The following is a 6,810-nucleotide window of genomic DNA, read 5'->3' as shown; positions in this document are numbered from 1 at the left end:
AACCAAGCTCATTAGTTGTTCGTTAGGGTTATTGCACGCTTGAAGTTGAATTGTCCATTGTGGCGTCATAGTGTTGAGTTGTGCTAGTGAGAATTACCTTTTTACAGCTTGCTGCGTTGCCACTGTGGGCTGCACGGTCACGGTTTTAAAACTGTTCGTGATTGCTAGACTCAAATAAAGTGATTCGTTAATTAGAGGTTAACATAACTGATAGCAAAGAAGCAAGTTTGCCCGTCCTATTGATACAATTAAAAACAACGTGTTATTTTGAGTTTATTTGTGTATATTTTTAAGGACCGTGAGCAATTAAAAAATTGCTGGGGGACCGTTGCGTAACTTTTTAACAAAAGTTTGAGAACCACTGAATTAACGCACCATAAAAACTTTGATAAATGAGCTAAGCTGAATCCGGAATGCCTTGTCTGAACAGGTTGAGCACGCCATGGCTGGCGAATTGGAATAACTACATTTTACACGGTTGTGCCGTGCTGCACGAGCACCGAACGAACATTTCCCGTTGGGTAACCTATTCGCAACGCGACCCATTAACCACCTGGAACGTGACTGCGAGTCATCCACGACGATGACAACATCTTTAATCTGGAAGTTCCTCCTTTCCACGAACAACTTCTGTCTGGAAATGATGCTGGGCAGGTACTTTCGTAACCAGCAAATCCATAACTGGTTCGCCTAGTACTGAATCTGCGCCCATCTATGTCGCACGTAGCAGTCCGTTTTATGTAGCCTAACATACCGGGTCGTGAATTCGAGTTCGATCTCATGAGCAAGATATGGTTGGGTGTGATCGGCTTAGTTGTCATCTCGTTGGTCAAAAGTGACCGGACAGGCGGACGTGAATTGAGCATAGAATCTCACTCAATATAAAAAAAAGCGTCGACAGCGTTTCATCGAAACAATTTGCTGAGTCATCAAGGACGTCATGATTTTCCAAACCGAACGCACCATGCGTACTACCCAAGCGCCACCAAATATGACTGGTCGTCATAGGCGTAGCCAGGGGGGCCTGAGGGGCCATGCCCCCCCCCCCAAAAAAAAAAAAAATTATGAAAATTTATTCTGAATAAATTGTTTCTTTTAGCATTTATTAGCAGTACCATAACATTCGATCACAGACATACAACACCTTTAATTGTCATGCATTGTTACGGCACAAACGATATAGTTAATATTACGTTTGCTATACATTAATGTAGTTTTACTACTTTTAGACAGTTTTTGCTCTTTTAATGGTTTTGGGTATTGCGTTTAACACTCATTCAGTTGCTGCTCGAAAAGGTCTGCTAGCATTGTTTTTGTGTTCGTTACAGGAGTTAATACAATGACAAAAGCTAAACAAAAAAGTCCAAATTTTTTGCCCCCCCCCCTAAAATTTTCGGCTGGCTACGCCACTGCTGGCCGTCAAAGGATTGAGTGACCAATCAATTCCACGTTGCCGGAGGTCGCCTTTGATCTAGCAACGGTTCCACGACTTCAAAAATTCGTTACGCGCCAATAATCGGAGTAAATTCGAACTTCCTCGCCAATCAATGAAACGACAAATTGCGTCAATAAACGAGTCTGTCGAAAGGCTGTGGGCGACTCCGATGCGTGGACTAATTCGGGCCCTTCTCAGTGAAGCAAGGGCCCGCATTAGTCCACGCTGACGTGCGAAAACGGCGGCTCGTCCGAGGGCAAGTCTGCAATTTTTCCCCTCGAACAGCAGCATTCAGTCGCTTACAGAACAGACAAATTCCAATTACACGGCGTACCGCAACGCCGCCTTTAATAATCCAGAACTTCTGGCGTAACGAAGACCAGGTATGTCCCATACCAGAATGACCGACTATAGGGCTAGGCGATGAAGTTTTTCAATTATGGGTACGGTGCGCTGAATTCGACAATATGATCGAGTAATTAGCGTCAAGCGGGATTAGTGACCTCTCCACTCAGCCGACCTTCAACTCGAAGCACTGATTCAGTGAGAATTGGGTTCAGCTTGAAAATATGACATTTTACCACGGTTTTCCGCACTGCCCCTTTTCCAATGCAGCAAGCTCGGGACTAAAATGCCCCCCGCTGCACGTAATTGATCACTTCTAACTCAGCACCGTTCTATTCGTCCACCGATAATCCACATTTTGCAAAGACAATGTTGTCACGTAGAACACGTGACAGAAGGTACAAGCAATCATACAATGCTCTTTTTCAGACCGTGCAACAAGGAATATTTATTGATGATCCATTCCACAACGAATGGCTTTTCCTCAACCAAATTGACAGACACCTCCTGTTTTCTTACAGTGTTAAAGTCGGTCGGTAAGTCCTGAGAAAAGATTGGACTCACTGGCCAGTGTGTTTCATGTTCCCACAAAAATTGTAGCTCACGCAACCAGCGGTCAAACGTCAACAAATCCTCAGCCGTGAAACCACACGACGCTTCTGGCTTACGCGGATGTAACAAAGGATGATGCGACAGAAAACACGGCACATCATCACAACCATTACTCTAATTCTGGGGTATTTCTTTAGCATATCGTTTATCGATATATGGCTGCATCGTACTCACGTAACTTTCTTGAGTCCAACATCTCGATCGAGGCGTCTCTAATTGCAGCCACCAATAACTTATTCTCTGGGAGGCGAGGCGAAATTTCCCTTTAGGGTAGAAGCAGCTTATAGTGACCATCTACTAAATTTACGTGGCTTTGCATTATGCCCAATGCATTAATTTTTGTCTTTCCGCAAAGTGGCAAAATCGAGCACATCCGTTTCGTTTCCAAAATCAGTTTATCACAGGCTTTCCTGTAAGCATGCTTTTTGGGTGCTGATGAAATTTACGCGGTACTTTAAAGTGCCAACTGGAAGCAATAGGAAGGTCCGAACAAAGTCCATCCAAAGGGTGTCTTTACAGCAAACGGACCAACTGGGATTTCATTCACAGACACCACCTTCGGGAGAATTATATCTTCTCCGCCGTAAACTAAGAAGACCCCGAAACTCGCCGAAACGCCGACGTGCTCCTTTGCCTCATCAGTGAGGGTTTGTAGAACAATTTCTTGGTTTCTCCTTTCATATCTAAAGCGTTCATAATCATTTAGCTGCATAACGTACCAGTAGATTCGATATCCAGAAAGGTGCATGTTTGCACCCGTCGTTCTTTGTATTTTACCAAAACAGGCACACCACACTGGTAAACGTCATCGAAACAAGATTCAGGGCCTCTGTTTCTATTAATAGGCATTGCAATTGAACACAAAGAAACTTTTTCTGGTACAACGGGTGCGGCAGCAGCTTTTCCCCTCGTACCTTGAACAGCTGGCTTATGTAGGGTAAAGGCGACGTTCACCTATTCAGCCTTTCGTGAAGATTGCATGAATATGTCTGTTTGAGCCTTTCCTGTTCAATCCAGAATTCTGAATTTTTTTCACCCTCGTACATCAACTCGTTTCCAAATATGAACTCCACGAGATCATGAAATTTCCTTTCAATAATTCGCATTGTTGCTTGTACAACGTCTAAACTGGTCGTACGAACCAGAAAACGCTCCGTACGAATACACCTTTCAACAAACTTTGAAGCAAACAAAACTTCTCCTTGGTATCGCTGTCCTTAAGGTAACCTACTCAGTGAGAGGTAATCTGACTTGCAGCAGATGCGCTTCGTACAAACGAAAGACAAATTTACCTTTCGACTTGTAAGCAGTTGAACCAATTACAACTCGCGATAATTGAAACTTCTTTAAAATTGCAATAATTAAAACTTCTTTATATAGACTCCTGCAGGGCCAGTCTCACAAAGGGAGTTGCCACGTTGAAACGCGCACCTTGCGCTAACGTACAATGACGAAAGTCTTCAAATCCTGGTGTAATGACTAATGACGCCAAATTCACACAGTACACAAGTAGTAGCAAAGCATCGATTATCCGAAAGATTTCTGTAAAATCCTGATCACTACCCGATAAAAATACTGTACGTCGTCAGCAAATAGGGACACTTTGAATTCCTTGTCATTTATCGTGATGCCGTTGTAAAGGCCCTGTCTTAACGCATCGGCATTTCAATGCACAGGACAAATAAAGTTGGAGAGAGAGGATCTCCCTGGCGTACGCCACGTTTAACGTTCAACGATCGTGGTAAAAAGTTGTTATTGACGCACGACGGATTTTGATAAAAACATTCGATTCATTTATCTAAGGCTGCCTATATAAATTCCCAGTTCACCGTGTCAAAGGCCTTGAACATATCTGAGGACAGTATCGCCCCAGGTATATCGTAATAGTCGGCGCAGTCAATGATATCGAACAAAAGACAAATATTAGGGCCTTCGTTTTGCGCAGGCGAGATAATCTCGTTTAGTAGCAGGACCGGATTAAGGTTTTCATAGACCTGGGGCTATAGGGCATTCAGAGGCCTATATTGGTCTATTTTTATTATGCGTATTGTTCCAACCAGAATTAACATGAAATACGATTTTTGATTCACTTGTCAAACAGATTCATTTAACATGTTTTCTAACTTTATATAAAGCGAAGCCTTTAAAAACTTTATAGCTGTCTATTTTTTTCCAAAATCTCGAGTAGAGCTAAGTAAAAGTTATGCAACCTATTTTGGTCCATAGACGAACGCATTTGGTTCAGTACTCTTTTAAGGACTGAAAGAGCGTTCGCCTGAACAATTAGTAATCATCAGACAAAGATGCATCCTTAATACCACAGATACGTTAGAAAACGCATACATGAACTTATTTTTATTAATAAATCTAAACATTTAAGCTTCTTTGCAACTTTCGACGTAAAATTGGCGTTCTTTTAGCAGTGAGAAAAATGAATCAACATTTTAGGCAGTGATTATTCCTGATCATCTGGGTAATACCGAAGCAAGGTTATTTCTTGAAATTTCCTCAGTAATGACAGACGCTTAAAATTGTACCTATTTATCAAATTTTTGATATCGGGACTTTAATGTCTAAACAAAATCATTAGATCCTGAAGCAAATGTGTCGCCTTATTTAAAGTCATTTTGCTACTGCAGTGCCGGACTAGTTATAGGCCTATGAGAGTTCCATTACGAATTTTTGATGAAGGTGAATAGCACAGCAAATCGCGTACAGAAGAAGATCGAAATCTTCTGAATAAGACGTAAATCTGCCGGAATATACGTCCTAAATTCATTCGAATAGGCCTAAATCAGGGTTGCGGAGTCGGACTCGGGACTCGGGGAGTCGGTTTGTTTTTGCTGGAGTCGGACTCGGGACTCGAGTAAGACCTTAATTGTAAAACTACCCAGAGTCCCGAGTCCCGAGTCCCGAGTCCGACATGCGCATTCGCAGTACCGAATTTTAAAACTGATATAGCCGCCAAATGGAAATTGTAATGGTGGAACATTATATGGCGAAATATTTTCTAACCATGTATTGTGAGTGAATGAATTATACGACACCCCTATAAGTGGATTTGCTGAATATGCACGTTATTTCAGTTACGTAAATTGTCGGAATACAGGCTGTGAGCCCGGGCGGGACTCGACAGAATCGCACATTTGACCGCAGTCGGACTCGAGTTTATTTTTTGGCCGGAGTCGGGCTCGGGTTACTTTTAACCGAGCCCTGGCCTAAATATCTAAAATTTCCCTAGTTTGACCGGTGCCGACATTTATCGACCCACAGTTTGAGATTTAACGCAACTTATATTCTATCCGAACCGGAACTTTATGAACCGGTTTTGAAATAACGATGGTCGAACCGGAGCTGAACCGGAACTTTTAAATTGCTCAAAACCGAAACCGGAACTGAACCGGATTCCGAAAAAATATTTGAACCCGAACCGATCTGAAACGGAAAAGTCAAACGGTTCGACACCCTGGTTTTTCCAAATCTTTTTGCTTAATACAGTGCTTTTCAACCTATAAACTTTCCATCCGCACTTTTTTATTTTTGGAAAATTTCCATCCGCACGAAACAAGCACAGTAAGTTTGCAACCTTATAGTTTTATTTGTGAAATAACAATGAAAGGTTTGTGTATTAAAAACGTGTGGCTTTTGACTGATGTAAAATACATAGCTTAAGCTGCAATGAACCACTGTACGAGACTATATTACTGTACCTGTAACGCAAGTGGACGCACCAGCATTTTTGATTACTGTATTACACATAATAAAAAATAATAATATGCATCATTTTCATTCACACATTCAATCGCACAACGTTTGTCATCCGCATTACAATTTTTTCATCCGCACAAGTGCGTACCATTCCACGGGTTGAAAAGCACTGGCTTAATATTTAGCCTTCGTTTCGTTCGGTCGCACATACTCGAGTGCCTCGAGAGATCGTCAAATGTGCCGCGAAACTTTTGGTAATTTTGGAAAATAGGTGATTTTTATTACCAATAGGCATTCACGCAAGCATTTTAAACTTATTGAGACATTTATACATATATTTTTTCGTGTGTTAAGGCGATTGTAAAATTACTCTATAGTTGTTTTGTTAAAAGTGTGCCGCGAAATATTTAAGATTTTTTTGTGTGCCGCAAGCTAAAAAGGTTCAAGAACCACTGCTCTACTGGGTTACCTGTGCTACCACCTTGTGTCTACATTTTTATAATATAGGGTTTGTTCAAAGAGTCTCTTTGGGTTTGTTAAGAGCGCTTGACGCGCACAATGTAGGTAGCGCCGTAGCGGTTTCCGTTTTCTTTTGTTGTATAGAAGAAGGTTGGCTGTTTTTCGTTAATGTGTTCGTCATCGGTGAAAACCTAACACATAAACAACTAAACAATTTTTCAAACAACAAATCATCAGGGGGCAAGATGCAA

This window comes from Ascidiella aspersa, chromosome 3 (genome assembly GCF_963924565.1).
Source record: "Ascidiella aspersa chromosome 3, kaAscAspe10.2, whole genome shotgun sequence".
Taxonomy (NCBI): domain Eukaryota; kingdom Metazoa; phylum Chordata; class Ascidiacea; order Phlebobranchia; family Ascidiidae; genus Ascidiella; species Ascidiella aspersa.
This window is presented reverse-complemented; position numbering follows the sequence as displayed.